The sequence below is a fragment of the Tachypleus tridentatus genome, chromosome 8 (genome assembly GCF_004210375.1).
Source record: "Tachypleus tridentatus isolate NWPU-2018 chromosome 8, ASM421037v1, whole genome shotgun sequence".
Classification (NCBI taxonomy): Eukaryota; Metazoa; Arthropoda; class Merostomata; order Xiphosura; family Limulidae; genus Tachypleus; species Tachypleus tridentatus.
In genome coordinates this window covers 16975228-16986268 of record NC_134832.1, presented here as the reverse complement: position 1 = coordinate 16986268, position 11041 = coordinate 16975228, and the positions used below count along the sequence as shown (strand labels likewise).

General features: G+C 35.4%; 1 long non-coding RNA gene across 1 annotated transcript; it reads right to left on the bottom strand.

Annotated features, from left to right (window-relative positions):
• Window positions 1-3222: 3222 nt before the first annotated feature.
• Window positions 3223-8654, bottom strand: LOC143224103 (uncharacterized). Its single transcript, XR_013013212.1, has 3 exons — window positions 8499-8654; window positions 8168-8355; window positions 3223-7713 (listed from the first exon to the last, which is right to left on the bottom strand). It is a non-coding gene; the product is annotated as an uncharacterized LOC143224103 (long non-coding RNA).
• Between the last annotated feature and the right edge of the window lie 2387 nt (window positions 8655-11041).

Genomic DNA, 11041 nt, shown 5'->3' with positions numbered 1-11041 from the left:
CACCCATGATGTATTAGTTCTCTCTGCATTGTTGTCATTAATTAAGCCACCCACGATGTATTAGTCCTCTCTGCATTGTTGTCATTTTTAAGACATCCATGATGTATTAGTCCTCTCTGCATTGTTGTCATTAATTAAAGCATCCATGATGTATTAGTCCTCTCTGCATTGTTGTCATTAATTAAGCCACCCATGATGTATTAGTCCTCTCTGCATTGTTGTCATTAATTAAGACATCCATGATGTATCAGTCCTCTCTGCATTGTTGTCATTAATTAAGCCACCCATGATGTATTAGTTCTCTCTGCATTGTTGTCATTAATTAAGCCACCCACGATGTATTAGTCCTCTCTGCATTGTTGTCATTAATTAAGCCACCCACGATGTATTAGTCCTCTCTGCATTATTGCCATTAATTAAGACATCCATGATGTATTAGTCCTCTCTGCATTGTTGTCATTAATTAAGGCATCCATGATGTATTAGTCCTCTCTGCATTGTTGTCATTAATTAAGCCACCCATGATGTATTAGTCCTCTCTGCATTGTTGTCATTAATTAAGACATCCATGATGTATCAGTCCTCTCTGCATTGTTGTCATTAATTAAGACATCCATGATGTATCAGTCCTCTCTGCATTGTTGTCATTAATTAAGCCACCCACGATGTATTAGTCCTCTCTGCATTGTTGTCATTAATCAAGACATCCATGATGTATCAGTCCTCTCTGCATTGTTGTCATTAATTAAGACATCCATGATGTATCAGTCCTCTCTGCATTGTTGTCATTAATTAAGCCACCCACGATGTATTAGTCCTCTCTGCATTGTTGTCATTTTTAAGACATCCATGATGTATTAGTCCTCTCTGCATTGTTGTCATTAATTAAGCCACCCACGATGTATTAGTCCTCTTTGCATTGTTGTCATTAATTAAGACATCCATGATGTATTAGTCCTCTCTGCATTGTTGTCATTAATTAAGGCATCCATGATGTATTAGTCCTCTCTGCATTGTTGTCATTAATTAAGCCACCCATGATGTATTAGTCCTCTCTGCATTGTTGTCATTAATTAAGACATCCATGATGTATCAGTCCTCTCTGCATTGTTGTCATTAATTAAGACATCCATGATGTATCAGTCCTCTCTGCATTGTTGTCATTAATTAAGCCACCCACGATGTATTAGTCCTCTCTGCATTGTTGTCATTAATTAAGCCACCCACGATGTATTAGTCCTCTTTGCATTGTTGTCATTAATTAAGACATCCATGATGTATTAGTCCTCTCTGCATTGTTGTCATTAATTAAGGCATCCATGATGTATTAGTCCTCTCTGCATTGTTGTCATTAATTAAGCCACCCATGATGTATTAGTCCTCTCTGCATTGTTGTCATTAATTAAGACATCCATGATGTATTAGTCCTCTCTGCATTGTTGTCATTAATTAAGGCATCCATGATGTATTAGTCCTCTCTGCATTGTTGTCATTAATTAAGCCACCCATGATGTATTAGTCCTCTCTGTATTGTTGTCATTAATTAAGACATCCATGATGTATCAGTCCTCTCTGCATTGTTGTCATTAATTAAGACATCCATGATGTATCAGTCCTCTCTGCATTGTTGTCATTAATTAAGCCACCCACGATGTATTAGTCCTCTCTGCATTGTTGTCATTAATTAAGCCACCCACGATGTATTAGTCCTCTTTGCATTGTTGTCATTAATTAAGACATCCATGATGTATTAGTCCTCTCTGCATTGTTGTCATTAATTAAGGCATCCATGATGTATTAGTCCTCTCTGCATTGTTGTCATTAATTAAGCCACCCATGATGTATTAGTCCTCTCTGTATTGTTGTCATTAATTAAGACATCCATGATGTATTAGTCCTCTCTGCATTGTTGTCATTAATTAAGGCATCCATGATGTATTAGTCCTCTCTGCATTGTTGTCATTAATTAAGCCACCCATGATGTATTAGTCCTCTCTGCATTGTTGTCATTAATTAAGACATCCATGATGTATCAGTCCTCTCTGCATTGTTGTCATTAATTAAGCCACCCACGATGTGTTAGTCCTCTCTGCATTGTTGTCATTAATTAAGCCACCCATGATTGATGAACATGTCGTCGAAAGTGAGTTCTCTCGAGAGGTTAATAGTGGAGGAGCTCTATTACATAAATGTTTTACTTTGGATAAAACTTGCGTCACTGATCCCTTTTATTGATCAAGCTAAAAGTAGGGTTTCGATACCCGCAGTGAATCAATACAGGAACCCAATTATGGATTTGCGCTTAAGAACATCGTTCATCTTTAAATGAACCAGTGTTGTAGCCCCATCTATACGATATAAAGCAAATTAATATTGTATTAATTGTCAAAAACAATTAAATGCAATTTACTTATGTAATTCTCTTGGGACACTGTTTTATTTATAATTTTGTTTATTAAAAATAAAGTGCAACAAAACCAACTCTAAATTTCAATTCATTGGTAGGTGTGTGACCAACTATATTAATTTGGAGAAATAAAGTCGAATCGAGCCCGAATATTTTACGTTTCGTGATCTAACTCGTAGAGATTATTTGAAAATACATTTCTTCTCTGATCCTGTTATCTTCAAGTATGATGTAAAGCAGCAATATCCAGATTAAAAAGAAAATAATAATGTATTTAATAACACGTAACACCCAGATCTGAAAGGAATGTCAAGTGAAAGTTGTCGTTTTAACATTCCTTCCAAGTAGTCCATGAGGGCGGGGCTCGTTCATGTAGCTTACGTGTTTTTCTTCTCACGACTTCTGAATAACACACACACAATATATATATGTAAACTGTATGGGAATAAACTTACGACACAAACATACATATATATACCCGTGTGCAGTTACAATTAAATCTAGCTTTTAAATTATAAATTTTATGCCTACTATTATTGTAAAGAAAAATTGTATCAAAACATACGAAGAAATATCTGAGTATTGTGCATTTTGATTTCATGTGTTTTATTAATTTTCGCCTTTTTTACTTCATTTGCTCACATTTTGTCACTTCAATTACTTTGAACAAACAGACAGACAAAATTCCTTTTAAAAGAAATAACCGAGATAAAATATGGTGAACTATATATCTTTCTTTATTATTCTATAACATAGAATAATAATGTTTCGAATAATTCACATAATTTATTTTCAAGATGATCTTCCAAGTTAATCTCTTCAAATAGTAAGTTTCAACGTGTTAAAAAGCGTAAGTTATTTAAAATAACTAAGATTTCAACATCATCGTTCAGTAAGTGTACTGTATAGTGATAGACTAGAGGAAGGCAGCTAATCGTCATTCTTCAACACCAACCCTTGGGCTGTTCTTTTACCAAAGAATAGTAAGATTAACTGTCACATAATAACATGCCCTCGGCTGAAAAGGATTCGAACCTGCAACCATCAGACTGAGAGTCAAGTGCCCCCGAGCCACCTCGCCATGCGAACCTCATTATCAGGAAAACCTACTTTTACAGGGTGAGAAAAGTTAAGCATTTAAGTTAAGTTAGCCAAAAGTTAAGCCTTAGGAAGATAAAGTATAATCTTTTACGTACTGGAGCGAACTCGACCTTCTTCGGTCATCGTCAGGTTTTTCTCTATAAGTGGGTTTTCTCGTCATCACTGATTATAAAGTATAGTCATTAACTATGAAAAGTAAACCACTTACTCATGTTATCTGCCTACCTTTCTAAGCTAGGCCTGGCCGAGTGTTTAGCGTACCGGAAAGATGGTCACAGGCTTCGCGTAAAATTAAAAAAAAAAAATCGTGAACAACAGTTTAAGGCCATTAATATGTTATAACAGCGTATGTCAAATCTTCCAATACTATTAAAAAAACGTCAAACGTTAGCAGCGGGTTCTGTTAACTGTCTAGTTTCTCTATTAGTGTTTGATTTCAAAATTAGGGAAGACAAACGCAGATAACCATTGGCTAGTTTTCAGTGAATATCAAATCAAGCTCTTTATCCCTAAACACTTGATTTAATCTTCAGAAACAAAAAAAAAAAAAAAATAAGAAAGCTTGAGGCCAAAAAGGTTTCACTTTCCTTTTTATTTGCCCGACATGACCAGGTGGTTTAGGCACTCGACTCGTAATCCGAGGGTTCGAATCCCCATCACACCAAACTTTCTTGCCCTTTCAGACGTGTGGCATTATAATGTGATTTTCAATCCCACTATTCGTGGTGGATGGGGATGACTAGTGGCTTTCCATCTAGTCTTACACTGCTAAATTAGGGATTGCTGGCACACATAGCCCTCGTGTAGCTTTAGATTCTACGGATGACATAGTATTTCAATTTACAAGAATTCCTTGTGGAATGATTTTAATTTGGAGGCTTTCAAAAATTTGGCAAATTAATCTTGATTTCTATATGGATATAGCTGCATGCTTCCTTACCATGCGACCTAACCACGAACCTAGCATGCATAAAATTTGTAGTAAAGCGCCATCTGGTGTACACTTGGAGATATTATTTTGATCATATACATTCCTGGGACTTTGTTATTTTCACCAGTGTATGGTGCATGACAAAGATTTTATAAATATGAATTTTGTATTTCTTTTTGCTTAAGTTTTAATTAAATCTTGTTGCTTTTTTCATAAAACTACTTACTGCAGAATACGATCATTAACAGCTAATTAAGGAGGTTTGGCTTTAATTTCACGGAATGCTACTAGAGGGCTGTCTACGCTTGCCGTCCCTCATATTGGAGTGAAATACAAGAGAAAAGGTAGCTAACAAGTCAACATCACCGCCACCAATTCTTTACCAACAAATATTGGGAGTTGGCCGTTACATTATAACAACCCTAAGACGTAAAAGGCGAGCATTTTCAGTGATGAAGATTCGAACCAGCGACCTCCGTCTTGCGGGTTGAATGCCACTAACCATCAAGCCATACCAAGCGTAAGGAGAACTTCCGTATCAGTAATAATTTTGTCAGTAAATTGTAAATACTATTGTAAATGTAGAGTTTCAAATATTCGTTACTCCAGTAGAAAACGTTCGCCTTCCAAAGCGCGTTAAAAAGAAAAGGAAATAGTCGTATGCTCCTTCAAGTATATTAACTGGAAACAGTCGTATGCTCCTTCAAGTATATTAACTGGAAACAGCCGTATGATCCTTAAAGTAATATAAACTGGAAACAGTCGTATGCTCCTTAAAGTAATATAAACTGGAAACAGTCGTATGCTTCTTAAAGTAATATAAACTGGAAACAGTCGTATGCTCCTTAAAGTAATATAAACTGGAAACAGTCGTATGATCCTTAAAGTAATATAAACTGGAAACAGTCGTATGCTCCTTAAAGTAATATAAACTGGAAACAGTCGTATGCTCCTTAAAGTAATATAAACTCCACAAATTGGTTATCTTTTTCTCACAGTATTTTTTTTTTTTTTACATTTTCTAGTAATAAAATAGAACAGATTAGGAATATTGAATGAATACATTGATGTGATACTAAGCAAGCTAGCTCCAGAGCAAGCCAACTATGAAATACTGCAAAGGGTGACCGATGATCATAGAAACTCGCAGACAGAAACACAAATACGTATACATGTATATGGATACTCAAACAAAAGTTTTCGGGTGACTGACTAGGTTTTCAATATTATAAATGTTTAATGGGGGTATTTTTGTCCCTTGGTGTCTTACTCCGCCCTAAGGGCATATCTTATGTTACGTAGGAGGGGTCACGATATCCTATGTTTAATTCCGTTCTTCAAACTGTACTGCGTGACTTCCCAGAAGTAGCTCGCGAATTCTCCTATTCAACCACTGTGCTCACACACTGGAACAAGAAAGAAAGCGTACGACAAGAAAATGGCAGAAAGCAGTGATGTAATCGAGCAACCGTGAACTCTCGTTTCTATAGATATGTAACGAATATCTCTTCTAGCACGGAAGGTTCATGTATTATTGATAACAAGTCTCTACATTCTGGTTAAACACAAACTGACAAGCTACGCCGCCTGTCGGAAAAAAGTTGACTTATTTGAAGTAGTTATACCCGGCGTATACATTAAGTAGGTCACTATTTTTACTGGAATATGCTCAACGTGTGGTGATAAGTACGAGATATAACGTTCTTGTTGCATAAATGGATTAACTTATAGAACATTTACATGAAGAAACTTTTCCCGCATAAAAACAGATAGATGTAAAGTGATTCATTTATTCTAATTACTTCATGATGATAAATTTAAATTCTAACTCAGACAACCAGTTAACATATACATCCATAATTTTTCAAAGGTCCAATAATAGAATGTTTAACAACTATCACTGTGCAAGATTAGCCACAACATATTATCTCTACAATGAAAACCTGTTATCAAGTTTAACTCGTCAACAACTATATTATTGTTCTATTGTTGTTCTTAACTAGATACAATACCATATAAAAATATTAATAATATAAATATTAGTTAGATACTAAACACTGGTTGCCATCCATGTACATCTGTCTCCTAAGTGTTCATAAATGTAATACTTTAGCAGCTATATCCAAACAAAGATTGAACAGACAAACACCAATCACTAATATTTCTCATTCCAGTCGTGACATTAATTGTTTAATTTATATGACTTGAAGTAAATTATAGAGTCCGGCATAGCCAGGTGGTTAAGGCCAATCCCACTATTTGTTGGTAAAAGTACCCCAAGAGTTGGCGGTGGGTGGTGATGACTAGCTGCCTTCCCTCTAGTCTTACATCACTAAATTAGGCACGGCTAGCGCGGATAGCCCCCATGTAGCTTTGCGCGAAATTCAAAACAAACAAGTAAATTATAGAACAATTTTCGTGCAAAAAACGCGATAGGACTGGTTCGGTGAAACAGTACGAACTCTGTCATGTTACACACCAATAAACTAGCCACACGCACGTAAGGAAGGGGGAGGCAGAAGTAGCACGTGCTACCCCACTTTCAGTGTTACTTTAAAAGTCAATTGTTTCTTGCCTTTGCCACCCGAGCCCCTTCACTATTAAACAAATTTAGGCGCACACATTTAGGTAAATAAGAGAGATTCAGCTATAATAATAATAATTAATTTAAACATTTAATTAACGTAACATAATTCCAAGTTTTTGCATAGAGTTTCCTCCGTGCTGTTGTTTTTAAGTTACGTTTCTCTACATTCACTATTAGATATCACTAAAACACTATGACAAAACGTGCTTCCAAGAAACATTTCATAAATGTCTTAAAACTGAAAGATCTACCTTTGACATTTAACTGTATTTTATGCGAACGTTTCGTTTCACATCTGTGACAGATGCCAACAAAGTGGTTGTAAAATACGAACTTAAAAGCATTGATAACGTTGCTACTAACAGAGACAAAGAAGAATCTGCCCCCGCCCCCAAACAGTCGTTTATGTCATCTTAAAGTTTTGTAATAAGCAAATCTCAGAACATCGTTACAACAACCGAAATAAACCTTAATGCGATACGAGCTATGACACAAAACAAACTTGTTAGGTTACATTGTCCCTATACTGTGTTAATATCACTCAACGGCTTAGAAAATTCAAATGGATTTCACCCTATCTCACTAAACATTACAAACCTCTATGTAAAATAAAACCACCAACAGTGTTTTTTCCGTTTCTATCTTCTCCAATCTTTCTCCATCACTTCACTTTTATCACTTTCTACCCTACAAAAAAGTAATTCGAGTTAGTTTCTCGTCGTAAGCTCCCTAGTGACTCCAACTATAACAAATACTGAAACTAATGGGTTCTACACTTTTATTGTTTGCAGTCTTAAAATCAAGACATGAATATGAATAAACGAATTTATCTTCAAGTACTCTAACCAGCTAATTAAAAATAATTTTTGTATAAATAATTATAAGATAAAATGTTGAAATGAAACAACAGTGTATATAAAATGTAAATATTTTAGACCATATAAATAATTCCATTATTGTTTAATGCGAGAAGTGATATATAGCCAACCACCAGGTTTTGAATCCCATATTTTATCAATATAAGTTTATAAACTTAACACAGACCCACTGTTGGGGCCCTGAATGGCCAGATGGGTTAAGGCGTTCGACTCGTAAACTGAGGGTCGCGGGCTCGAATCCCCGTCGCACCAAACATACTCACCCTTTCAGTCGTGGGGGTGTTATAATGCGACGATCAATCCCACTATTCGCTGGTAAAAGAGTAGCCCAAGAGTTAGCGGTGGGTGGTGGTGACTAGCTGCCTTCCGTCTAGTCTTACACTGCTAAATTAGGAACGGCTAGCGCAGATAGCCCTCGAGTACCTTTGCGCGAAATTCAAAAACAAACCCACTGTGGAAGGAAAAAATAAGAGGAGCATGTAAAAATCAATATAATTAATTTAATAAATTTCATTAATTACTAAAAATGGTAATGGAACGAGTTATAGCAAAGTAAACTAAAATTAATTTTGAATTATAAATTACTTAACTTACAATTTTAAGTTGTTGTTGTTTTGAATGAAGCTCTGCCCACCACAGGTATCGAAAGTCGGATTTTAGCGTTGGAAATCCGCAGACTTACCGTTGAGCCACTGGGGTGCTACAATTTTAAGCAACACAGCAATAACAAAACGTTAATCTTTACAAAACAGTGACTAGAAGAAACATCAAAAAGAAAGGAAAAGAACACCAAGGATGGAATTAATATAACTTTTATTTACATGTGGTTTCTTAACAAAACTTCCTAGAAGTAAACGAAACTACCTATTTTTTGAACTGTTTTCCTTGAGTTGAAATACGTGTTATTAAAATTTCAGAAGAAAGAGTCAACCAGTTTATCCAGTTAATTTTTTACTTTGGTAAATTGGCTAATGAAACTTTCTTTTAGGTTCATATTTGGTAATCTTAGCTGAAAGTTTTCAATTTCGTAGAATATCTTCATTAATTTCCCACGGGAATCACGTTTGGTTATAGTTATGATTCTTGCAATGTACTGTAAAACTACGTTATACTCTGGGCGGGGCCTCAATAGTATTGTCACGCCAGAAAGATTTTTAGTATGTGATAAAATTAGTTACAAAATAAGGGCGTTTGCTCTCCATTTTGTCTTTATAATAGTTTGAAATCCCTAAGCAAAATTTCAAATAACTGTTACATTTCTTAGAAACACAATATCTAAAACTAATACTATGCTATAAATGTCAATATCTGTTCAGAAGTCGTTTATACGTGTGTAAAGCTAAGCAGTGGGCTAATTGCGCTCTTTCCACAGTAGCGAATCAAATTCCTTGATTGTAAGTCCGTAAACGTACCACTGGTTTAACAGAGGAGGCATAAGTCAACCATGCTGTACATTAGTGTAATAACTTCAGAAAATAATTATATAAAATTAGTTAGGTAAAGTTTGTTTATTTTTAATTTTTCAATTTTGCGCAAATCTACACGAGGGCTAACTGCGCTAGTCGTTTCTAATTTAGCAGTTTAAGACTAGAGGGAAGGCAGACAGCTAGTCATTACCACACACCTCCAACTTTTAGGCTACTCTTTCACCAACGAATATGGGATTGACCGTCACATTATAACGCCCCCACGGCTGAAATGGCAAGCATGTTTAGTGTGAAAGGATTCGAACCTGCGACCTTCGGATTACGAGTCGAGTGCCTTAACCATCTGGTTATGCCGGACCATTTGTGCAAAGCTTAGGGTATTAAACTCACTTGAGCCCATTTTTTTTTTAGTTCCACATATTGCTCTCTGAACTACCTCCATTAAAATGTAACATTAAAAATTAAGTTTCGATACTAATTGTGGGTACAGCATAGATAGTCCGTTGTATAGTGATGTTCTTATCAGCAAAGAACCAAAAAAGCTTGTTTATTTGTTTTGTATTTAAGCTCAGTATTACACAAAAGCTCACCATGGATATCGAAATTCAGTTTTTAACAGATACATTGTTGTACCACTAAGGGTAAAAGAGTAAAAAAGCTAAGATGTTTATTTGAATTGTAATTAAAAAGTATGGTAGATTATACTGTCGTACTGCAGTTTATATAAGAAACAGAATGTCCTTCACTGAAACAGCAGCAAGCCTATAGATTAACAATCCTAAAATCAGGGGGTTATATTCCCCTCAGTGAACACAGCAGGCAGCCTAATGTGGCTTCGCTATAAAAAAACGCACACACACGAAATATAATGTTAGTAACTCTGTCAACTATAAGTATCATAGTAAGAAATAATAACTGTTGTGCTTGTGAAAAACGTTTAGCACTAATTTTATAAGAAATTCAAAAAACAACATTAAGCAATGGAAAAAAGGGTTTACGTCTATTTTGGTTATGTTGTCGTTTGTTATTAAGCGCAAAGCTCCAGAAAGGGTTATCTGTGCTCTCCCCAGCACGGTTATTGAAACCATAATTTTAGTACCGTGTGTCTGTAAAATACTACTTTACCACTGGTGGGATTTTAGGGAGGGAAGGTAGAACAATGAGGAATAATAATTTACATATGTCTACCAAGTCTCATCTAAATAGTGTGAAAATTTGGACCCCATATGAAGGTATAAGGATTTTATTTTTCATTTTGAGCCAGACCCTCCAAAGACAATTCACTTCTAAGTTGCGTCACAGTCTAAATGTGTATCAACTTTCGTACAAATCCATTCAGCCGTTTTAATGAAACCTTGCTGACAAACACTCACACACGAAGGTGAAAACATAACCTTCGTCCACCTCAGGTAGAGGAGGTAAATATTTAGGTTGAGGAATAATTCGTGAGCGTTTTTTAAATAATTTCATTCAAGCATTACATGCAAGACTATACAATACTTCAATGCATGAACACATTACACCCAAAACATTTATTATGATACATTATTTCATGTAATACCTAGGTATATAGTATGCATTGTTTTAAACGAAATTGCAAGAAATTAAATGCGAAAAGCAGATGGTGTCGAAAATGCTCGATTTTGTCCACTTGACATTCCATTTAATGAGCTGAAAATGAAAGCAAAAATTAAAGACATATGAAAATCA